Source organism: Gavia stellata, chromosome 2 (genome assembly GCF_030936135.1).
Source record: "Gavia stellata isolate bGavSte3 chromosome 2, bGavSte3.hap2, whole genome shotgun sequence".
Taxonomy (NCBI): Eukaryota; Metazoa; Chordata; class Aves; order Gaviiformes; family Gaviidae; genus Gavia; species Gavia stellata.
In genome coordinates this window covers 43,468,443-43,494,555 of record NC_082595.1, presented here as the reverse complement: position 1 = coordinate 43,494,555, position 26,113 = coordinate 43,468,443, and the positions used below count along the sequence as shown (strand labels likewise).

At 40.0% G+C, this 26,113-nt stretch overlaps 1 protein-coding gene across 1 annotated transcript in view; it reads right to left on the bottom strand.

Moving 5' to 3' along the window:
* Positions 1 to 1,090: 1,090 nt before the first annotated feature.
* Positions 1,091 to 26,113, bottom strand: part of SCAF8 (SR-related CTD associated factor 8) — a 96,532-nt gene continuing 71,509 nt past the window's right edge. Inside the window, exon 21 of the mRNA XM_059828200.1 lies at positions 1,091 to 1,169. The gene's annotated coding sequence lies outside the window, so the exon portion shown is untranslated. The remainder of the gene's footprint in view (positions 1,170 to 26,113) is intronic.

Below are 26,113 nucleotides of genomic sequence, written 5' to 3'. Positions count from 1 at the left end.
AATGATGAGAAACAAAATTTTGAATTTAGATCTTTATTATACAGGCCCAAAGCTGTGGTCACCATGCAGTTACACCGTAATGGGAATGATCTTGCTGAAAGGATCTCACTAAACAAATGTAAAGAGACCACAGACTACAGCATTCCAAATAACTGGCACTTTAATTTTTGAAAGAACAAAAATAAATAAAGGAATGGCAAGCATGTCCTTTTCACATATGGTGGGGCATATACATGTTCCTTCTTTTCTATAGCTATTCAAGAGACAAGATGAGCAAATGCTGCCCAAAAACGCAGACCTTTCATGTGAGGGCTCAGCTAACTGAGCTGTTTCTCTCCCCTTGCCTATTAGATCAAACACACATTCGGATAGGTGCATATGCCAAAAAAGAAATGCAATGTATTTTTTTGTATTTCATTTCTACTTCCTGCCCTTTCCTCCTCCTTTCAGGACACTAACAGGAAGTAATTTGAGACATCTAGTCAAATAAAAGCCCTGGAACTTTTCCCTTCTAGTTTTTCATGATACTCTCATAATTTAAGGATTCATCACAAATCTAAAAACGTTCAGGTGTCTCACAAGGAATTCATCATCTCTGGAATATAGATAGCCACAGTGAAGAGCTGCACATAGACTGCACACATAGTGTTATGTAAAAGTGGTTATCTTTAAAAAAAACCAAAACGTTTTTTAAAAGTTGTAGATCAAAACAAAGCATGTCTTATTCCCTACAGGATTTTCTTGCAACCTGTTCTTCAATTATTTGCACTAGGAGATGCTACAAATGGTATTTGTTACAATATAGTCCACTGTCATCTTCTGGTCCAGCAGAAGAACCTGTCTCTCCGATGGACGCAAAACTGTTCATCTGAGCAGATCATCCTCAACAGCACAAATATGGTCTAGAAACTCATAGAGTTTATGGTTTTAATTTATAAAATTAAACCTGCCCCAGACAGGTAATACTGGTATGTAAGTTTGCCATCCCTGGGTTCTGTCAGAAACGGGGTACTGAGGTGCTCAGAGCCGTCTCAGTCTGCAGCGCTGGGATCCTTCTGGCACTTCAGACCCAAGATGCGATGTGATGCACGCTAGAACATGGGCGCACTTCTCACTTAACTCTGCAGAGCCTGGGACATGGTAAGCTGCCAGAACCTCCTTCATCTTGCCTGTAGACAAAAGGAACAATAACTAGTCATCACTGGTTGCTGGAGCATAATTCCAATTTTTAAAAAGCCCTATAAATGAGACTTTTGGTTTTTTTTTAACCAGGCAATAGCAAATGTTTCATAAATAACAGATTTGGGATAAAGTTTGAAGTCTCTCTGTTAGCCACAGGATGCTTATGAGGGAGAAAGGTGTCTTACACTGCATGGTTCCTAAAATGTTATCCAGGATTAAACATACCATTATTTTAAAAATATTATTAATTTTCCCTTTCAGTGTCCAGTAGCTTAGTACTTTAAAATCTTTATTAAAATGTTATCTCTTTAAAGAATAATTTTTATAGCAGATTTTCTGGCTAAAAGTGCTGTATTGTCTCTCACGCACACAGTACACAAGACATAGTGTAAACAGTTTAGAGGATTAATAAACAATTAACAAGTAAGAATCCAACAGATTAATAAGTGGCTTATGTAAGTTTGGCATAGAACTCTCTCTAACACATATTGGTCATGTCCATTATGTATTGATAACAACTATTAATCATAACAACTATAAATCCTTCATAAATGACTCATTCAATGCGCTTCACAGAACCGAGGGTCAGAAAAGACCACTAGATTATCTACTCTGACTTCCTGCCGATTACAATTTTTCCATAGTCCTCTGTGAAGTCCAGGCACTTTGGTTCTCAGAAAACCAAACTTTTAGTATCACGGACTGAGAAAAGGGAAGACCAAGAATACACCTCCAATATATATTTGCTGCAGAACAGGTAGAAGGAGAGGCAGAGGTACCTCTGGAGGGTGATTCACCCACTCCTTAGGTAATCTCTAAAAGGTGTCCATCTTTTTTCCATTGACTGTAAGTAGACTAAAGACTGAACTTTCTTATGGCTCAAATTGAGTGCTTTGTATCCTACCACAGGTATCTGACTATGTTCACCTATTTATTTCACAAAAACCATTCATAAAGCCATCAGACCCTCGTAATTTTCAATCAATACTGACATGGGCAAAATTAGATAAAGTCTAACTGCTTCAATCGAATGTAAATGGAGAAGCCATGCAATAAATTCCAGAACTAATATTAAGTTTTTTGTTAAGTACCCTGAAATTTTTGGAGATATCCAAAGTACTTTTTGCATGTATAATTATTATCCTTATCATTATTACACAGATAGAAATCACTGAAGGAATAGGGTTAGCAGGTAATTTGAGAGGTCGTTTCGCCCATCCCTGACCTATGCCATGCCTGCTGATGTCTGTCTAACCTATTTTTAAACACCTGCAAGGCTGAAGTTTCCCTGAGTTTCCCCTAAACAACCTGTTCCAGGGCTTCACTTTCCCTTGCCACTTACATTTTTTTCCTGATGCTTATACTAAATCATCCTTGTTGAGATCTAAGCCTACTACTGCTTTCCTGTACCGACAGCATATATGGCAGCTAAACCCCTTTCTCTTTAGAGTCACCCATTGCTATACGAAGGCTGCTATCATGTCTTCCTTTCCTCCTCTCATCTCTAGACCAAACAACCCTTCAACCTTTCCTTGAAGGCCCATGTGTTCGAGATCTCTGAGCCCAGTTTGCTCTCTTGTTGGATCCTACCTGAGCTGCAGTTCCCGCAAGCGGGTAAAGCGCTGCCACTGAGGCCTTATTAGTGCTGAGTAGAGCAAAATAATTACACTTTATGCTTTATTACTCCCCTTCCTATAGCCCACAGTGCCCTGGCCTTGTTTGCAGTAGCACAACATCACTGGTGCATGCTCAGCTTGCAATCATTATGACACCAGGTCTTTTCTGCAGAACTGCTGCTTGGCCAGTTGTTCCCCATCTGTATTTATGTGCAGCTGATTATGTCGAGCTCTATGTACAGTTCTGCATTTGCTCTAATTTAACTGCTGGAAAGTTGATATTTTCTAGGCTACTCCACTACTTTATCAAGGTAATTTTCAATTGCCTTGCTTCCAATGTGCTTGTTCTGCTCAATGAATTTATTAAGCGTACTTTCTAACCTTTCATCCAAGCTGTCAGAGAGAATACTGAATAGTATCAGAACAAGGAAAAACACTTGCAGAACTGCACTTAATGGCGCATCATTGAGAACTACTCTCCGCGTAAGGTTTCCAAATCATTTATGCACTCACATAATAATAATTTATTCTAGCCCAGTTTCCCTAGCACACATGAGAATAATAACTGAAATATTTTGCCATACAGTCTTGTTCAAATAAAGCGGATAATACTAGTAAATATCTTTTAAAATCAAGTATTGTATACACTTGGAAAATGAAAGCGTTATGGGGAAAAGATTTCAAGTGAGAATACAGTCTTGCTGACAACTGATTTTACATCCATATAGCTACCTTTATGAACTATATGCTCTACTGGAATATTGTTCAATTTAGGCTTAATGGAAGTCTTTCATAGTCTCTTAAAATTGAGTTTTGTTCAATGGAAACCTCCACTGAGAAAGCAACAAGGACATACCACTACAATACCTCCTCTGGAAATAAATCAGTTGCACAGCTTCACAAAACTCCAAGCTGCAAAATTGCAGTTTACTATTTATCTTGCATAAGTTCTTGATCAGAAACACACTGAACAACGATTGCTAACACCAACAGGACTGGTCATACTGAGCCTTTCAAAGACAGGATTACCATTTACCTTAATCTTTATGGAGATACAAGCCAATTCCACAAACACAGGAGGCACAGATCACTCTTCTTACCTAATCTGGGTTATTTGGCAGACCTCTTCTATTTCTCACTCTATGATATATTCTGTTTATGCTATCTGAGCTACTCAGAAAAGTGAAATAACTTGTTTCCTGAGGTGGAGAGAGAGCCCCCAGTTCCTTCCCAGTGATGTAGAATATTGTATTTCCAGTTCTAGACTGGAAGAATTGGAGGCCAGCAAAAGTTGAAATACAAACTAGTCAGTAAATACAACACAAAGCCCACCTTCAATTAACAAGAAATTTGATGTCATTTGATATTTAGGCATATATCCCATTGGATTTCCAGTGAAAAGAAGAGAGAGACTGACTTTCCTCTGAAAAATACGTGGTTACAGACAGACAGCAGCATAAAGAGTATACACAAATACTTTCGACTTTCTCCAGTGGAAAAGAAGGAAATAAGAGAAGGAAGGACAGGCAAGCCAGCCTGACCCAGGACCACTCGTGACATACAGCTCGCTGTCTGACTGCTGAGGCAGAAAATGATTCCCACAAAAAACTTGCTTGTTACAGGAAGTCAAAAGTCCTGAGGCTGAGATAAACCAGATGTCTGCGCCTCTCTGAGAACAGCTCTAGGGATTTTAAATTACAAAGATTTAAGAGACTTCACCAAAAATCGTAGACATCCAGATACCAAAATTACCTTTGTCTTTTTGTCAGGGTCAGGGCTAGGACTTCTGACCTTTCCTGGGATCAAGACTTTTGCTTACAATGAAAGGGAAAGACAGACAAAGTGCTCAGTCAGAAACACAGCTAAGAGAAAACCCAGGCAGCAGCTTGCTCAGGAGCAGAAGAGCTGATACCCTGTTGACATGGAAGGATGTACACATCACGGCAACTTCTCTCTTAAAAGATCATCATTGTCCTCTTTGCGATCCAGAAAAGAAATCTGCTCAACCTGTCTAATTTGCAGGCAAGGAAAGGTAAACTGCTAAGGAGTGAACCCTGCTTTCTGTGCACTGGCATCACGACACAGTTATCTCCTGGCAGAGAAAGGGGGATGAGGGAGACTGCACCATCCTGCTTGGTGGTTGAACTGTCCTGTCTCTGTGTGGATATGCAGATCTTGCCTATGATATGGGCATGGGCTGCATGTGCTTTGAAGAGCCCTGAGCTCTAACACATGGATAGTATACTGCTTTGTTCCTTCAAGACCACTGAAACCTGCATACAAGGTCACCGGAGTTTCCCAACCCAGAAACACGGATCTGACGATATCCCTCCGGGGAAAAGGGAGGAAGAGGAGAGGCATTGGCCTGTTGGCACCAGCTGGGTCCTGCCACCACAGTGAGATGCATCTCACAGGCCCAAGGGTAGGCCAGGCTGAGGGCAGCCAAAGCCTGCGACGTGTGAGGCAAAGCTGGGCACGTGATGTCAGAGGTGCACCCCATCTGCGGGCAAAAGAGACAAAGCGGATGGGTTGATATTACTGTGACCTGAAACCATCTAGGCTGGAAATAAAGACAATTCCTCTGCAGTAATTCTACAGTGGTCCAAAACCCTTGTATAACACTGCTGCATGCTTTGAAACATCCAGTGCATTTTTTTCCTGAGTGACTGCTGCTTTTCTGCGGTGGCTGAAGTTGCACACAGAGAGGCAGTTCCGATGAGCACAAAATCTCTTCTTCTGCCTGAAACAATGTGTAGGGGAGCTGCTCCAGTCATGTGGAATGGTGTGGGGGGCTACTCACCTCATCTGGGTTGGGTACCCAAGGATGGGACTCAGTTATTTATGCTCAGGTATCCAGTGCCTTTTGAGATGCCCTAAAGGTTTCCTGCCTCATTAGCATGGGAACCATCAGGACATCTTTAATGGTACTAGACACTACTGTTTAGGCAAGCAAACCCATGATAAATGTCATGTATCCAGCCAGTTATCTACAGCCAGTCAATGATGGGAGAAGAATTTGTCCCATGCTTGCCTAAGTGTCAAACACAAGCAGCAGGAGCAGCGATGAGAGGTGTGTGGGTGTCCCACCCCCACTATTTAGCACTCGCTCTATACTACAGAGACAAAACAGTCAGCTTTGCAGTGTAAATGTTTTGCAAGGGTGAAGTTAAGTGAGACGAGTCCCACACATTCTTTTCAAAAGCAGAAGTAGGAGTCTGTATGTAAAACAGTGTAATGTTAGCATGTTGATTGACAGAGGGAAAACTAGTAACACTGTAATTAAGACTGAAGTTACCAAATAGAGATTAATAGCAAATGCAAAACTTTTCTTGATGTTAGCAAGTAGCATAAAACCTACATAACTTAACTGACTTTAAATTTCAGTGGAAGTTTATGGGTAGAGAGTAGACTAGTGATAATGAAATACCTTGATCTGTTTGTTCCTTGACATCAAATGTCTTAGCCTTTACAGTAAGGAAATGCTGATGATCGAATATACTTGAATTAAGTTATGAAGACCCTCTCCCTGTTGTTTGAGAAGAATCTACCAAAGTAATAATAATATTTGGAATATGATGTGATGTTATATATTTTGGTGTCATATTTAAGAGACAGTAGGATATCTGAAAATTATGATGGTATTTTACATGACTCAATCTAAAGGGTTCTTTGGGGAAAAATGAGTAGTGATGTTCAATATGTGAATTGCTGCATTATTTCTGTACCTGTATACAAAAAGATTTTTATAGTTATTTTTTTAAAACAAATTAACAGGCAAACATTAAGCAGAAGTATTAGAATATATCTAGGAGTCTTGATATCATAAAGATATCAGGGATATAAGGATAAAGGGAAGCTACAATGTGTTAAATCCAAATTACACTTAATTACAATGGATAACAAAATCTCTAAACTTTTAAAAAATTTATTTAGAAATATATTTTAAAACTAACAATGATCTGGCAGTTTAACAATCACATGAAACAGTTTAAAATATGACAGAAGGCTAGACTAGACAGAAATAGTAGTATATACTATTCTTTAAAACAATTTAAAATCATTAGGAAAAAACCTATATAACACCATTTAAAAACCTGCTTAACTTTAAAAGCTTTTCTGCATTGAATATGGTGGTGTATTTGATATCAGTCATAAATCTGTGTGCAGTCCAGTGGCACACTGCATTCTGTAGTTAAGACCCGATTAGGGTACCAAGTGATAATCCAGTTGCCAGCCCTGCAAAATATGGGCTGGGACCCAGCAACTTTTTATGGGATTGGGTGAGTTCGGTGCTGGAGGGGGAATTTCACAGCCTGGCAGCAGTTTCCCTGGTCTGTGACTGAAAATGCATGTACTGCACTGCACAAGCCAACAACTGTAGCCACGTCTAACCTCTTCACTTTCTTCCCCTCTTTTCAGGTAATCTATGCCTGTTTTTTTTCACTCCATACATATCTTCCTTCAGCAAGAATGCTGTAATCCAAACTATATCCTCATTGCAGCTGTGCAAACTCCGGCCAAACTCAGTCCTTGGCTTTATCAAATCCAGCGTTGTCAACTCTGGACAGTTTCTCGTGAGCTCCATGACGTGATGTTTTTCTGTAAAGCTTCTCCTTCTGAAGAGAGCTGCTGACATGAGAATCTAAGTTTTCCCCTTTTAGTTTATTTTTGTATGCTCATAGATGCAAAGAAAAGGTGCAAAATGTGATTTTAGGTGCTGATAGGCTCAGAAGAGGCTGAGAAAAACAGAAGGCAAAATAAAAGGGATTTCCAGAGCCTTAATTTTAAGATTTCAAGATTTAAAGCCAGTCTCATAATTTTTGAAGCCACAATTCTTGAATGTTTGACATTTGCAAGACAATAAACATCCAAATCTGCTGTCTTCCAGCTTTGCAGGCTGAAGCAGTTATCCTGCTCTGCCTTGCCATGAGGGAGACAAAGATTTATGTTCGTTTTGAGGTATGTCCTCAGAGTTACATGACTGAATCTTGACCACGAGCCAACTCTTGACGTACTGGCTAGGATGCTTCACCTACATTCAAGCCAAACAGTGCTCACCGGGGTGGCTACAGCATGGCAGAGGCTGTGAGCTGGAAACTGCAAATAACACTTCAAGGTGTTAATGAAGAGCAGCCTTAATCTCTCCTCAACTGGGCTTGACTGCGGGAATGCTTCTGGTTTGCTTCAAGGCAAAGGCATATCCCTAAATGCAGCAGAGGCAGTTCAAACGAACCCTTTTGCGCTGCACTGAGGCAGTGAGTATGGGCTGGCGAGAGCTGGTATGCATGGCAAAAGCATCCCCACCACACAGCCACATGTCCCATAGGAGAGCTGGGAGCCAACAGCCATTCCGTGCTTCATCAGTCCTGTGGGATAAGCCTTAAACTAACCTGGACCTCTTCGCCTTGCAGGAGCCGGGGCAGCCTATGGGTGCTGTGACTGATTCAGGGAGCTGTTTGCTGCCAGGGTCTAGGTGAACGTGATTTGTCCCAAACTGCTGTTTTCCCCCAGCATGAGCCAGCAGGGAGGGGGAGCACTCACCGCCAGCACCTCTCTCACCCCACAGGCAGGTAGGGTGCCACTGCCTCCCAGTTGTGGGGATGGTGCGTTCCCGTAACTGGTTGCACTGGGACAAAGTAGATAAAAAATCATTGCACAGTCACTGAGTATCAGCTGGAGCCAGCTAACAAATGGTTTGCAAGGACAGAGCAGCTCCCTGTACTGTCTCAAAGCACTAACTGATGGTTAGGCTTCCAACAACATGGAGGAAGCAAGCTGAAACCCAAATCAGCATCCCTACCCTGAAACGGACTTGAAGCTCTTACACCTCTCTGAGTGTGAGGGCTGTATCACATTGATGGCTTGTGGAGATCCCGAGACAACCAACAAACCTAGATTTTTCTTCTCTCTCTGAGCTGAAGTGTAGTCTTGCTTTTTTACTCGAGTCCCACTTCACTGAATACCTACGAGCATCTGGTTCCCGAAGGCAATCTCAGGAGCATACAAAACTGTTGATAGTAATTTGCTATGTGGAATAGGAGGGGTACAAAGGAACAGGAGACAGAAAGGTCTCAGCGCGCAGGCTCCTCCTACTCCCTTCCATTAACTGCCCAATCTCTATCCTAAAAGTTGGGGTTTTTTTTTTTTCTTTAACATCTTTTTGCTTACTGTTCCAGAAATTCATTGCTCTGATGGCTAGAATTCTTTTTTCTGATTTGCACCTTAAATTTACTCATGAACAATTTACATCCTTGAGGTTTGCATCTACAATAAGCAGATTTTCTCTTTTTTCGGGTGTACACTACTTGAAGGCAGTTAAGAGAGACCGTGATTGCAGTCTCTTTCCCTGGCTTCCTTTCACTAGGTTAAGTCAACATCTGTTAGCATCCTCTTGCCTCTTAGTTTTCCTATTCTTTCCCTCACTTGCCTCTGAGTCTCTTCCAGTTTGATTTAACCTTTCTTGAACATGGATGATGAGACTTACATACTTTATCCTACAAAGGCCTGTTTAGGAGACTGGTTGACAGAGACCCTTGGGAGGCAGTCCTGAAGGACAAAGGAGTCCAAGACAGCTGGACATTCTTCAAGAAGGAAGTCTTAAAGGTGCAGGAGCAGGCCATCCCCATATGCCGAAAGACAAGCCGGCAGGGAAGAAGACCAGCCTGGCTGAACAGAAGGCTTCGGCCGGAACTCAGAAAAAGGAGAGTTTATGCCTTCTTTGCCTCAGTCTTAATATTAACACCAGTTGTTCTCCAGATACCCAGCCCCTCGAGCTGGAAGACAGGGATGGGGAGCAGAATGAATGCCCCATAATCCAAGGGGAAATGGTTAGTGATCTGCTACACCACTTGGATGCGCAGAAGTCTACGGGGCCGGATGGGATCCACCCAAGGGTACTGAGGGAGCTGGCGGAAGTGCTCACCAAGTGAGGGGTGAGGAAGGGATCGAGTGCTCCCTCAGCAAGTTTGCAGACGACACCAAGTTGGGCAGGAGTGTTGATCTGCTTGAGGGTAGGAAGGCTCTGTAGAGGGATCTGGACAGGCTGGATTGATGGGCCAAGGCCAATTGTATGAGGTTCAACAAGGCCAAGTGCCGGGTCCTGCACTTGGGTCACAACAACCCCATGCAATGCTACAGGCTTGGGGATGCGTCGCTGGAAAGCTGCCTGGTGGAAAAGGACCTGGGAAGCGATTGTCCCCTTGTGCTCAGCACTGGTGAGGCCCCACTTTGAATATTGTGTTCAGTTTTGGGCCCCTCACTACAAGAAAGACATTGAGGTGCTGGAGCGTGTCCAGAGAAGGGCAACGAAGCTGGTGAGGGGTCTGGAGCACAAGTCTTATGAGGAGCGGCTGAGGGAACTGGGGTTGTTCAGTCTGGAGAAGAGGAGGCTGAGGGGAGACCTTATCGCTTTTTACAATTACCTGAAAGGAGGTTGTAGCGAGGTGGGTGTCGGTCTCTCCTCCCAAGTGACAAGTGATAGGACAAGAGGAAACGGCCTCAAGTTGCACCAGGGGAGGTTCAAATTGGATATTAGGAAACATTTCTTCACCAAAAGCGTTGTCAAGCACCAGAGCAGACTGCTCAGAAAAGTGATGCTGTCACCATCCCTGGAGGTATTTAAAAGGCATGTAGATGTAGCGCTTAGGGACATGGTTTAGTGGTGGACTTGGCAGTGTTAGGTTAACAGTCGGACTCAATGATCTTAAAGGTCTTTTTCCAATCTAAACGATTCTATGATTCTATGATAAAGGCACTGATAACTTCACTATCTCTACTGGAGATACCTGGCTTGATATGTCCTAAGATAGCGTTTTACCTTTTTTTTATACAGCTGTATTACACCAATGGCTTAGAGACATCTCACAACTAATAATCATACTTTGTTTTTCCCTCATTTTACTGTCTCCAAAAGGTAATTGCAGAAACTGTGTTTATTTCTTTAAATACCTGACTTTATTTTTATACTACTAAATTTCATCCCTGTCTTTCAGCATCTCCTTTGGATGAAAGGTACCCATCTGCAGTTGCCCGCTAGGGTTTTACCAATATGCAGGATCAATGTGTTTGCTGTGTCTACAAGCCCCTCTGCTGTCTAAGAATCATGTCTTCTGCCAGGCTTTAGCCAAGCAGTGGGGACCATCAGCTTCCTTCCCATGTGCCCTTTGTAGTTCCCACTCTGCAGTGGAAATACCATTTTCAATAGCTGCAGTGCAGGAATTGCCTCCCTGTTGAATTAGAAATGTATGAATAGCCATGAAAGGTGAACCTTGCAACCTAGAGCTTCTCTTACAAATCCTGAAAATTGCTTGAAAATGTCAGTCTATATTTAAATGTAATTATTTATAGTTAGCTTTAATTAATGCCTTAAATAACTTTATTTTAGGTACAAGTTATGATCTGTCATTACTTGTGGTTTCTCTGTGACCTTAGCTGCTATTGATCAGAAAGCCAATGATTCCAGTGCTGATTCTGTCTTGTCGGGCCTGGCACTAAAAATATTTTGGCACCTTTAATTAAAATCTATAAATTATGTAAACAGAATACCTCTTACTCCCATACTCTTATTATACTCTAAATATCTCTATATTGATGGTAGATGTGCCCAGCATTAAATAAGCAGAAGATACTCTTCCCGTAGGTCATTTTCCTTCAGATCAATAACTCCATTTTCTAGTCAGCTGCCTCTCTGCAAATTCCAAAAACATTGATTGAATCTATATTGCTGTTACCTCGCATCCATTTCAGTTATTCTAATCAAATACCACAACATATAAAAACTTCCTCAGATAATTATTATGGGATGAGAGAGCTTCAGGGCATAGGCAAAGCTCTTGCACCTGTTGAAGACTATTGGCTGCTATGGTCTCTCAGTGACTTACTATTAAATCCATGCTGGAGGTTTAACTGGATGAACGGTTCAATAGATTTTGTTTCTGCATTCACTCATATTACATTTTAGACAATTTAGAATGCCTAAATCTAGGTCTTTAAAAAAAAAAATCTTTACTATCCTTCTTAATAAAAAAAACAACTGAAATAGTTCTGTATAAATAATTATGATAATTAGCAAAATACGTAAGTAAGCAGTATTATTCACACAACTGCAAGAACCAAAAGAAATCTTAATGGAGAAGACAATTTATTATTTTACCATCTATTGAGCCCACCTTTCTCTCCTAAAATACAGACCCAGGTGCTCTTCGTGTCAACACAGAAACATCTCCATCACCACTATTCTTCCTCATTAACTCTGACAAGGACTGCGATCTGTTTTTAAACAATGGTAGTTGCATTTGCTTGATACCACTGCTTTTAAAATGATCCCTTTTGCACATGCCCACTTCTAAAATCTTGTAAAGTTCCAAAGTTGTTGGGCATTCAATATTAGGTCCTTAAAAATCTCCAGCATTTTCAAACATGCTATTGTCAGTAGACACTATTTTTTCAAGAAATGGAAAAATTAAAGTAAAATAGAACTTCAGTTGTGCAGAGACAACTTTTTTTTTTTTCTTTTCTAAAAAGACAATCACTAGAGCTAGAGTCTTTGATCCTCAGCTCCATCACAGACCACCCAATCTACAGAAAGTTACCCATCAGCTCCAGTCAGCAGAGGAATGCAGCCTGCTCTGGATGCCAAGGATCTCCAGAGAGCAACATAGCCCAATTCATGTAATTCCTGTTCACCAAAGGATTTAAACCAGAAATATTCTTGCTAATTACTATAATCTTTTCTTACTGTAACTACCACCAGCGTTTCTGAAGAGATCTGACATTATGCAAAGCATAAAAATATATTAGCAAGTTGTTTGAGGAAGAGGAAGATAAAGAAACTTCAGAGGATACTTGGTTTCTAATCAGATTAAGCTATCAAGAATATTAAATTCAAAAATAATCTAAAGGCCCTTAATTTTACCTTGAAGACATACTCTGTTTCTTCTTTTGAACAAAAATTCATCACAAAGGAAAATTCCTTCATTGTAAGCAAAGCTTTTAGTAAATAAAACAAGGCATTGCAATAGGTGTTTAAGATTTACTAAAAAGAACAATCTATCTTAATGCCAAAATAGCATTAAAAAAAATAAAAACCCAGAAGTAAAAAAGAAGGTAATTAACTTATTAACTGTTAGGATGTGCTCTTTGGCTCATACCACTAATAGAAAAAACTTGCTATCAGTATTTCATTAGTAATTCTGCTATTATAAAATGAACCAGTATCTATCCTTTCTCTACCTGTAGAACGTGTCTCTGCAGTGATATGAATAGTTGGAAAAACACATGTATTGCAGAGAACAAACACATCTGACCAGAAGTAAATATGTACAATGTAATGGAGATAATTGAGTGAGAAGGCTTAATCAATTCAAAGAAAACTTTATCCCCATAGCTACTTTAATTATTGAATTCCTACATATGTGGGCATAAGATTGGTGAAATATGATCCTAACCTAAAATATATACTTATTGTATTTCTTGAACAGTTTCAGCCTAGGAAAATTGAGTCTGGTGCCTTTAAATACAACTTCTTTTGAGATTCCTAAGAATGTAGAGGGCTTTCCAAAAATGTCATTTGTAACGTGGGTTTTTTTGCGAGTGCAATGCTGCCAAATATTTTTACCACTAGAGAAATGCTATTTCAGCTGCATTTGAGCAGAGTAATAGTGGTAGCTAATGGCCTATTCAGTTAATCATAGTTATTCACTCCCTGGAAATGCCTCAGAATATAATAAATGTTTTGTTTTCTTTGTGGACTTTTAAATTACAGGCATTATATAATACCCATGATATATAACCTATCAGTGCAAATACAAACTGAATCCAAAACCACTCCCCTAAAATAATTCCAATATTTGGAACTTCTCAAGAAAGAAAAATGCTGTTATTACCCACAGAGCTACTGAAATAGCACTGATAGCAGGGTAAGAAATGGCTATAAAGTAAGTTCTGGTTTAACTAAAATGTGGCTATTTGTCATCCATTTACAGAGGTCTGAAATAACTATTACAGAACATTTTTTAAACAAAGAAAACAAGAAACATGCTCAAATAGCTGAACCACATATATCCTTTCCTAAAGCAAAAAAAGGCTGCAGATGTAAGGTTGCAGTTTGGCCCATAACAGACAGATCAACCATGAAGTTTTCACTCTGAGACTAATGCTCTGATTGGGTCTTCTACCAATATAGGCTTTATCTTCTTCAACTCTTTTTTAACATTCATATAGGTTGTAGAAGTCCCTGTCAGACTTAGCTCTGCTTTGTTCACTGCTCAGGGAAGATTATATTTATTACACTGCATGTTGACTACCTGTCACAAATAAGGTTGTAGCTGGTTATACTTCATCTCTATGGTTGCCATTATACTGTTGAGGCACAGAACCCCTTTTAGTTTCTTCAGGAAGTTTCTTCCAGTTGTATTTTAAAAAGCTGCAGAATACGCTTTAAAACAACGTTAGGCTTCTGAGATCAGAGCAGGCTGTGTTTTTTAGTTGCAGTTGCTTTGCAGAAACGATTAGATTACTAGCTCATAAAAATATTCCCCTGGATACTTCAAGGATTGAAGACAACCTCCAAAACAGTCTTCTGTTGGCTTCCTGGATGGAAGAACTCCTCCATGAAAGCACAAAAAACCTCAAAATGCTTTCAAAATTAAAATACGGACAAAGCTTGGTATTAAACACCTCTCTTATTTCTCCTGGAGAAAAAGCTATTCAGGTGTTTGCTGAAGAAGTAATTTGGCAGGCCATAAAGTGGTAAAAGACATCGGTGGTGGTGTTCTAGCTTTAACTTTAGTTTTGTAGAAGAACTGTTAAGAATTTAGTGTTGAAAAGAAAATCAAATGAAAGTGATTATAAAATGAAAGATTTCATGGTTCCTAGGAAAGGAAGAGCAGACAAATGCTAGGGGAGTGCAGGGAATGCAGATGCAGCCAGCTCCAGGGACTAATCCAGGACACCCCCAGGCAAAGGCGATCAAAGAGGGCGGGGGTGCAGGGGTGTGGGGGTGTGGGTGTTTCAGATGACAGTTTTACAGAAGGGCAGTGCTAAAGGCACAGCAGCAAATTAACCCAGTGCAGAGTAAGCAAGCAGTATGCTATACCAGGAGATATTTAATTACCTTAAAGCCCCAAAGGAGTAATTTAAAAAGGTATCAGTATGTACACGCTGCTTAGCATGTTGGGAGAACTGCAAGGAATTTACCATGCACAGACACAGGCAAAAGAAAGAATACAAAATATAAGAAAAAAACGTGCAAATGTGTTAGAAAAAGAAACGCAGCATAGAACAACCTTGCTAGTTCAAGATAAGCTCTGCCTGAGAGAATACTGCTGCTGTCACCTGGAGCTCCACACATGCTAATTCAACATCTGAGCGGTGCCTTTGGTGGATGAAATGTCAGTTACCTCAGGTCGTTGTAAGCTGTGACAGAGAAGTCAGAGAGAAGTTTGACTACATCCTGCAATGTAACTGCTGCTTGCTCACCAGAGAGGTGGGCACAACCAGACAAAGACCTTTCATCAGGTTTCTCAAAGCAAGCTAGTTGTAATTCTGATGCCTTATGTATTTGATGATCTGATACTTTGGTGATAAAAGAGATTTGTAAAATCTGATGTGATATCAAACTGGGTGAGTTTGCAAGCAGTTTACAAGATTGGATTAGAATTCACCATGGTCGCAGTAATTTGGATAAATGTTCTGAAATTAATGCATTAGATCCACAAAGAGAAGTGCAAATTACCATAGAAGGATAACTCAAGTGCACAAGTATAGAAAGGAGACTTGTTAGGCAACTGTACTGCAAAAAAGATCTGCAAGGGAGTTAGAGTGCTCTATAAGCAAATTATAAATCAGGATGATATCCAGTTGCAGAAAAAGGCAGCCTGATATATATTCATAGTAATAATGTAAGCAGAACAAGTAATTATTCTTCCCCTACCAGCAGTGGGAAGGCCCTGACTGCATTACCGTGCCCAGCTCTGCCTACCAGGCTGTCGGAGGAAGCAGACAGTTGGAGGAAGTCCAGGTAAAAGCCACAAAAAATGATAATAGATGTAGAAGAAGGGAAGGTTGAAAGAATTAGATTGTTTAGTCTAGAGAAAAAGAAAACTAAGAGAAGACATAACATATTTTAAATATGTAAAAGTTTGTTATGAGGACGGTGACTAATTGTTCTCCATGTCCATCATGGGGAAGACAAGACTTACTATGCAGTTGCAGATAAAAACTTTCTAACACAAGGACGATCGACCCAGCAGCAGATTACCTACAGGTATTATGCTGTCACAGGAAGCAATGGGAGCAGTTGAGACAAACACCTGTCAAGATGATGACAGATATGCTTGATCCTCCCTGAAAGCAGGTGAAAAGCCCAGGTGATCCTGTGTGAGATCCCATCCAGCCTTACACCTCATGCTCAGCCACAGAAACAGGCACAGATCAGAGCTTTCCATCAAAGAGACTAAACACCATGATGCGCACAACTGTCGTTTGTCTCGAGATGCTTGCCAGGAAGGACGGAGCCTGCAGGACAAGGGATGGATCGCCCAAATCCATTTAGATCGTTAATTCAATTGGCTGGAAGTAGCAAAGAGCACCTACTCAGTCACTGCTGCATGGTCTTTTACTTGTTTAACCTTCTCATGCCCAGTCGTACCTTTATTTACTCCACCTTTGCTGCCAATAGCCCTTTTCACTGGTTTACAGGGACTGACAGAAAGTAGTTAGGTATACACCGCTATGGTCATTGGAAAACTGAGTTGAACAGGCCTTAAAAGAAATAGGCAGGGTCGAGGCTGTAGCGATGCCTGGCAAGGACCAGTCTGGCCATGAAGGTGGTAGCCTAGAGAAGGCAAATGGCATGCAGAGGAAAAGGGGCGATGCGCCAAGAACTTGCGCCATGGAGATTCCCACTACGAGGGCACAGCTGGCGGCCGCTGGTGCTGAACCTCTGCCGGGGTGGGCGAGCTGCTCTGCCACTCAAGGCCAGCACGCTGCCGTGGCTGGCCGCCCCAGCCACCAGCACTGCTGTTGTTCACGGCTGGTTGGGAAAATAGGATCAGAAACCCCAGTACGACAAAAGAGAGAGGAGGACAGCCTTCATCGGGGGAACATCGGGGGTGAGGCCCTTGAGTTTTGCCCCCTTTAGAAGAGTCTGAAAAGTAAAGATCAGGGAAAAAGGGCGTCAAAGGTCCTATCCACTCACAGAAAGGCGAGCCCGAGCGTGCAGACCCTCGGAGCGGCTTCGCGCTGTACACCTTGGATTCACAACAGGTCTCTTACTACTATTATTAACTTTTTTTGTTAAGAACCATAGAATTCAAAGGAAGTTAACAGGGATTTTCCAAAACAAATCCGTGCGTAAACTGGTGAACGGGGCTCATCGATTCAGAGGAAGAGGCTGCGTGGCCAGAAGGTGCTGTTGGGGTACGTGTGCTGAGGTCTTGCGTGGCGCTGCCAGGCCCCTCCACAGCTTTTTCCCTATACTACAGTCGCACATCCTGTGCCTGACTACAGCGCGTCTGGCATAAAGTGCCCTGCCTCCATTTGAAGCCTTCCCAGTGGAGCAAATCCATTTTCCAAACTACAGCGTGCACAATCAGAGTACAGAACGAAACTTTTCCACTTTTTTTGTCAGTATTTTAACATAAACAAAATTAGCTATAAAAACAAACTATTCTCCATTAAAAAAAAAAATGGAGAGCAATGCAAATATAGCGGAAAGTCTGCTCCTACGCTTGATCACTTGTAAAGACTGGAGAACATACTGCGTACACTGAAACTTTCTCCTCACATGACAATGCAGACTATAGCTCTTGCCCTGGGAACATCAAATTACGCATAAATGAGATTAAACGGATCTCGTCAATTACTCAGTTGTTCTTTCTACTTTTCTGTTAAGCCTAACAGCTCTCTGAAAAACTTCCTCAGGTTAGAATAAAAGTAGTAGTTCATACTTCAACTATTTTTAATGATGATTTACATGATTTTCCTGGTGTGATGTCAGAATTACTGTAATTACATTAGCTTTTACTTAAAAAAGTAGACAACTAAGAAGACTGTACAGTTAACAGAAATTCAGATTTGAATGTTTTACTGGTCCCTGCAGGGAAAAAAAAACAATATAAAAGAAACAGTACAATACTGACACAGAAATGTTTGTAATGCAACATCCTGATTACCATCTATTCCTTTTCAAATGTACTGAGGTAACATTAACATTTGATTGCCTAACGCCCTTTAAAATTAATTTAACAGTTGTTTTCACCCTTAACCACTTCTGGGGGGTACGCCATTCTAGAAATTACCAACAAAACAACACTCATAAGAATTATTTCCTCCTTTGATTCCTCAGTCACTCTAGAGCCTCTGCAGACCGTGTTTACATGGGTAATGATGACTCATGAAGAATAATTCTGAAGGTGAGTTCTCTATAAAATGATGTAGCTAAGTGGGACATCATCAATTGCCAGAAAATGCCTGCTTTTCTTCATTTTGTAAGATTGCCCTACTGGGCATCTACTTTAGTCTCTCCACTGAATGCCGGCACCAGCTAAATGCTGTGAATGTAGTAAATATTCCTCTTTCTGCTGTGTATCATGTCATCTTTAGATTGCTGCAAGTTGAACAATTATTACAGACATTTATGGTGGCATGAACACTGAAGAAACTATGCTAACTAGGGACTGAGGATACAGAAAAGAAACATGAGCTTCCAAGGACAGAAAAGCTGCCCGTAACTTCCCAAATTACATGAAAGCGTCTTTGTCTTTCTTAAACAGTTCACTCAAAATCTCCCTGAAAGCATACAGGATGTTAAATGAGAAGGCATCACAAAACTTCCCATTACCAGTAGTGGCAGTAGGGCCCAAGTGTGTTCCTAGCACTTCTTTCATGAAACCCAACACACAAATGCAAAAAAGTTCCTCAGCTAAAAGACCACCCTCAAAACAGATAAGAGAAAGAACTGAAAGAAAGAAATACTGCCGTCATCCCTTTACCATGAATGAAAAACCAAGACACTGAGACATGAAGCAATTAGTTCAGTATGACACTGAAATCCTACAGTAAGCCACGTGAGATCTTAACTTTAGAGCACTCAGTCCAGCTCCCATTAAACTATAATTCATATAATGGATAATATTCCTATGAATCTGCAATATATATAAGACAGGGTGTCAACACAGATAGACACGCCTGGCTCCTCTGACTTTTCTGAAACCGTGTAATTGATGTGTTTAAATGAGAGCCCCAGATTCCTTCCAACAAGAAATAAAGTAGGAACGCTTCTCATCTGAAATGGGGAGTGCATAGCATGGCAACAGGAGCATGTTAGTCAAAATGCTCAGATGATGACATAAAATAAGAAGGAGAAAAATAAAGACGCAATGAGTGATCAAGGTTTATGGAAGTTAATATTGTATTCTCCTCTGATCTCTGCAAAACAAGGAGAAGGAAGAAGGAATTTAAAGAAAATCAGCAGGCACAATACTCTCAACCATCACCACAAAATTCCCTATTTTGTGACTTTACTGGTTTATTTCACAAATACCTTAGCATGACAGCTTGAAAGATAAAATAGCACATTTGTATAACTGGCCACAATTCAAAAAGAATACAGCCTTCTCAGCATTGTATTTCACCTATTTCAAGTTAAAATCTTTAGACACAAAGTTAAGTACTGGCTTAAATCTCTTGAGAAAGGAGGTGATGGTGTGTGCAAGAGCTGGGCGGTTCTAGAATAAAGGGAAGCTTGAACATAAGAGACATTACCCTTTGTGGGAAGAGACAGGAAAATGCAACATGAAAGACTATGTAAGTGCATATTCATAAGCATGCACAGAATGCTTATTCTGTGATAATCTAATCCTAGATAAACTGATTTCAGCACAACTACCAGGAACTATCAAACATTTTGATTCAAAATCTGCTTTACTTTGCAGGTGCAATTCCATCGGGATTTACACCCACCTGCTGGAGAACAAGAATTGTGTCTTTGAAAACTTGCGCTTTTATACTGTGCTCTGTATCACACTCAGGATGAACAGATGCCTGAAAGGAAGGGAACGATGGACTTGTGTAACCTCCGAGACTGAAATAATTATTTTATCTTTAGTACTGAAGGCCAGATTGCTGTGTCTTGTAATTGATTACTTTTCATAGTTATACAATTATAAGCTAAAGAAACCTGATAAAGGTAGGAGCATTCATTTCCTGTGCTAAAAAAAGACTTTTCAAGAGCAAAGAATAAAATGGCATTTTCATATCCTGCAAAACAAAAATAATCTATTATGGCAGAAGAGTCCTTTTTTAATGTGATGACACATTGATTTTTTGAGGCAACTACAATGCAGCTTTATTTTGTATAGCAACTTCCATACAAATCATGTCTTTGTTTGAGTCTTCTTTTGTTTAAACAGTACAGTAATTCAATAATACAGTTTCAAAGTCCATATAAAATAAAAGCAGATAAGGAGACAAATTAAGGAAGCGTAGCTATTTACATCTATATCCTGACTGTCCAATAGGGACTTAAAAGTGCTGTAAATTTTAATCTGTTTAAAAGAGTCAAGCTAAATATCCTACTGGACTAAAAGCAGTCAGACACCAGGAAGACCGTTAACTAAAACTTCAAGGATCTTGGTGACAAGATATTTACTCAGACAATACCCAGGCTTGTGGACACTCATTTGTAGGTATTAAAATATGGTTTAATACACATAAGTAAAACACCACTAAAATCTGTCTCAGTCAAAAATCTTGCAGCCTGGAAAACATACTTGCTTCATGAAAACCTAATTAAAAGACAAGGAAGGGATCATATCTCACAGTGCTAATGAAAAATCTGCCTTCTGTTTCTAATAAAAATGTGAAGTGCCGCTGAAAGCAGATGGGAGGAAGGAGAATCTCAAGGAATGATTCGTGAATGATAACGCACAGAGTATTTCAGAGGATTAAACTCCTTTATGTGAAATATTTTGAAATTCGCCAAAGGTAACTCCATCAAGTAAGAGCTCGCTGGTGGGAGGGTAGTGTCTGTATAACATTTTCCTAACTTTTAATACGAAACTTAGGGAAATCAACTCAGTTTCATGAAATAGTGGTTTTTTAAAAAATTTGAATAGCATTGCACATTCTAGCACAGAAAAAATGGTTTCATTAGAAAAACAAAACAAAAATTTCACAAGCTCATCTACCTTGAACCACGACTGCAGAAAACCAGAAACCTGGGAAACAGAAAGATGAACTGAAAAACAGAACAAACTACTTGTGTGTTTTAATACATTAGACTTTAAAACTTGTCACTGCTTTATCAATCATGCTTACACCAAGTAACCAAATGATCAAGTTTACATAAGTATTGTTTTTAAACTCAACTTTCATTTTTTACAAGTGTTGTTTACATTATTTTCTGTTTCTCTATATTTGCCTTATTTATCCCTTTTCATGTAGGCACTGCTGCAACTATGTACTCACATGTGCTTAAATTTAAGCACATAAGAAATTCCAGTTACTCTAATCAGACTAGTTACGTTTTATGTGCTTTGCTGGATTAGTATCCAGATTCTTAAATTTCATATTAATCATGAAAAGGAGTGGTTAAAACAAACAGCACAATCAATGGGGGAAACAGTTCAATCCACTTTTCAAAGTATTCATGAGAAATCAAAGGCATTTATCATTATAACAGTTCAAGCAGTGCCGAGTGTTTAAATGAGCACTCTGACAGCTGATCAGGTCTCCAATGGACATATTCCAATGGACTATTTTTAGGCTATCTCTTTTTGTCAGCGTTGCCCTTCAACCTCTTCAAATGTGGTTTCATACTGAAAACTGTCAAGAATTAAATAAAAGTGCATAAAAGAAGGCAGGAAAGCTTTAAAGTACATACCATATTTAAGTAATGTTCAATTATTGCTTTCAGATGGTCACTATTGAAATCTTAGATGCACAAAGCAACTGTGCAATCAATAGCTACCAAAACAACATCCATCCCATCCGCCATCAGCTTACACATAAGATAAGATGGAAAAACATGTTATCCGCTCTGTAACAGTAGCATAATTTGAACTGGCAGGAACTGGTCATAATTTTTTCTTAAATTCATCAACCTGCCCCCTGACCAGGAATGGTCTAATAATTTTCAAACCATCTTTACTACAGAAGAATCTAATCTAACCATAAATACTTCATTTTGATTAAATTCTACCACAAGGTTATTTTCCTATCTACCTGTTTACATACTTGGACAGTATAATTTTTTTCCTATTATTAAAACTAACTTTATACTCTCTTGAAATGAGTATGGATAGGTACTGATCGTGAGGCAGAGGCGATAGCTTGGACTCAACTCCCCAGCCGGTTTGAGGAGTGCCTTCCTCACCCTCTCGGGGGCTGGCCGAGCAGGACGAGCTTCTGCTCCTGACACCAGAGCTGACGGCCCCGTGCGTCACAGGAAATTACTAAGTGCTTCATTTGACATCAGGCAGGAATTTGGGGAACAGGTGAGGTAGACATCTCGTCAGTCTGGGAACAATTTCTGTCATAACTAAGCCTTGCTCTCCATAGTGATCTCTGAGTAAGTTAGCGTCTCTAGTTGTGTCGGCATTGAATACTTAAGATATGTTTTAGAAAAACAAATTTTTGTTAGGGATATAGAACATGCCTGGAGCAACAACGGGGAACTGCAATGCCCTGATAACCATGAAAATGCCAGAAATGCAGACCCTTTTCTGTGTCAGTTCCTTCCATACTTTTCACACGCAAGCTCAAATTTGCAGAATAACAGTGTCAAATACGAACATATTATAGAAGATGTACATAGCTCCTGCTCTCAAAATCTCATCCCTTTTCTAGGCAGTAAAAAGTCTGACATGTTGGACATTGAGAATTGGATATAACAATAAGTAATTTTGTTGACTCCTTCCAAATGTTACTATGATTTCTCCTGGGTCTCTCAGATTTTTGTAAGCGTCTCAAAAGAAAGACAGGAGGGCTGTAAAATAAAATGAGAAGCAGCAGTTTTTTCAAGGTTTGTCAAGTTGCCAGGAGAGCTGTTTCTCAGGACGAGTCTGAGATTTTGTGTTTCAAAGAAACTCCTTTGGGAAACATCACCTTGCTGCAGCTTTGTTACAGGCATGCCCACTGGCAGATGAGCCAACCTAATGATGTGAGCATGTGTAAAAGAAGTATTTTCTTGATACTTGAAGTATCTTTAAGAAAGCTGACCTTTGGAAACTGATACTATTCACTGAGCAGTACACCCTTCCCTGGAAAACCCCAGGGAAAGCTTGCACTTTGCTCTGACAGGAACAAGAACTTTCTGCACCCGCATCTACTTGGCCAGCAGAGAGGTGGACAGATGACTTCCTTGTTCCTTCCCACCCCACCGCTCTGGCAACTTGTACTTTCCCAGGACAGCCCACATATCAAACACGGGTGACAGCTGCTGAGCAGCCATATCCACAGCACGGGCACATGGAGCAGGAAAGCAGCCACCAGGCTGCGGGTGCCCCTCCTGGTGCTGTGGCCTGGCATGGAGGCCAGGAAACCTCAGGTCTAGCATTTACAGTGGCAGTGCAAAACATGGAAAAGTAAAATTACCTTTAGAAAGACTGTTTACATTGAGATTATTTTAATTTTTGTTTTTAAGTTATTTAAATCAGCAAAAAAGAAGAGTTTTTTGATTATTTATTTAATCTAGTTTTCCGTTTGTATTTTTGTGGGGTTTTTTTTCTGTAGCTGCATTTACTCTTACTAAAATAACCACCTAAACATACAGATTTGGAATTAAATAGAACCATTATACTTTTTGCTGAGAGGATATAGTATGTCAACGTAAATTTGTTTAGCAGTGATATAGCTTAATGCATATTCAGATCTTGATTTCTTATATCTAAGAGAATTATAAATATTATGTATCTTATTTTCAAGGTGATAATTTTTAGTCAACTTCAATTCTCACCCTTTGAATCTATATACAGTCATTATTTGTAAACAATATTTGAAGACCTAATCAAATTTCCATTCGCTTTGTAGTCACCTATGCAATGAAGTTTGTCTTTTGCTTTACACAGGCAACACAGTTTTCTTTGGTACATCCGTAAGTATTCCTTCATCTGCCACGTGAACAAAGTGACTGTACAAAAGCCCATCCATCTTCTTACTGCCCTGACTTCGCTGTGGAGAACGGCCTTTATGCTCTCCCATTACGCATGTTGCTGCTGTGTTTCTCCATCCAAGCTGTCTTGGAAGCCATCCCACTTGCCACCTCTCCAGTTACTATTCACTAAACATTCAAATGCTGCTTCTCTTCTCAACAGGAGTTGGATAGCCTGATCTAGAAAATCTGGAAGCTGGGAGACTTTTCCTTCTCTCTGCTACAAGAGGAGTGCAGAAGCGGAGCTCTTGACAGGAGGAAGGGACCACGTGAGATTTTTACCATACTGACACGCCCTCAGTAACATGGCGGCCAGGTGGTAAAGGAGTAGAAGAATCCAAGACGGACAAGCAACAATATGGGGTTATGAATGACACAGCTGCTATCCTTGGCTCCACACACAGGGAGACCTGTCCAGATGCGCGTGTTGGACCTACTGCGCTACCCTGATAAAGGTAATTCCAGCAGCAACCAAATAGCGTAACTTCTGCTGAATCAAATCTGGGTATTGCTGTGTGGAAAGTACTCTTTGCACTTCCTTCACACAACCAATTCTAACAAGAGGAAAAGGACTTACAGAAGTTTCTTTCTTTGCTGATATAAATAAAACCACAAAAATGTCTCTTTCCTACTGTTTGGGACAAATTAAGATTTCTGTTAATAGACTCAATGAAAAAAAAAATCTACTATCTTGGTTTTTTTAAGCAACCGTTTTGAAAAACACCTTATTGAATCTGTATTTGACAAAACTTCATGCCCATGTAACAGAAAGTGTATTTATACTCTAAAAGCCCAAAGAGGTGTAAAAACAGACTCTCCTTTACTTCCTTCCTTTAATACACAGTAAAGAACGTAATGTAATCCATGCTCTGTGTAGCTGCAGAGAATACTACAATCACATTGTTCTTGAACAGAGTGAGATGATATTCATCGTAGTGTGGGGGATAAAAAAAAACCAAACAGAAATAATTAGAACTTCAGAGAAAAACTGTGAAAAGTCTTAATAAAGAGATGAATAAGAAATTAGTCACTCACAACAAAGGTTATCACATGAAAATCTCTAGTTTTCTGGCATCTCCTTTCACATTTCAATATTGTAAGAGTAAACCCGTGGGTTGCTCTTGATGCTCCGAGTACAAAGCACTGTGAAAAAACTGAAATACAAATCCAACTAGCCTTCCAATGTATTAAAGGTAACACTGGATTAAGGAAACCAATGTAGATATAACACACTCATGAAGGCAAATCTCAACTGACACAAACTGTACTCAAACTAATTTTATTACAAATGAGATTAAGATTTTAGTAAAGCAGAGTAGACCTCAAATCACTTGCTCCTTCACCTGCAAACCTCATTTCATCCCCCCTCCTCCCAACCATCGCAAGTCGGTAAAAATGAGACTAACGATAAGTCGGTACAAATAACGCTGCACTTCAAACCTATTGTACTAGCAACTAGACAGTGCATTTCCCTGCAGAACCCGTGTTGTTCTGTAAGAACAGCCCCCAGAATCAGAGACATCACAGGCTTTAGCTACCTTACTTAGCATCTAAGCATTCTTTGAGGCAGAAACCACGTTTATCCGGAAAAGAAAAAACTGCCTGTATTATATACAAATGAGTTGCCCAAGTCATTGGTTCCAGCTTGTGCACTCCAGACACCAATGGACTATGGTTTAGAGTGAGGAAAGTAGTACCTAAGGAAAGCAAACCCCACCACAAGTAGGCTGAAATCTGCTGTTTGACATTAAAGTGACCAATTAACTTTAAAACATTTTGAGGGATCTTAACAGGCTGAAGAAGCTTCAAAACTTGAGTCTCCACCAGTTATCTACATCAATGCTTTCTAGGGCTGGTTTGACATTTTCCTACCTCTACCAGGACAATCAGCTGGGGGGTTAGAGCATATGATGATGGCTGTAAATCCACAAGAAAAGGTTTTTAGGGCAACTGCAGGTTTGGGTCTCTGTTTTCACCTAAGAGCTACAAAAATAAGACTCAATTGGAATGATGAAAGATTTTTTTTTACAAGCAAAAATAAAAAGAAATTTTTTTTAAAGCTTTGGGATCCAAATTTAAAGACATTTAATTACAGTGTAACTCAGCTAGAAATGAGCTTGGCCTGCTAGAAATAAGCAAAAATCAAGTTGTATTTGATACAATG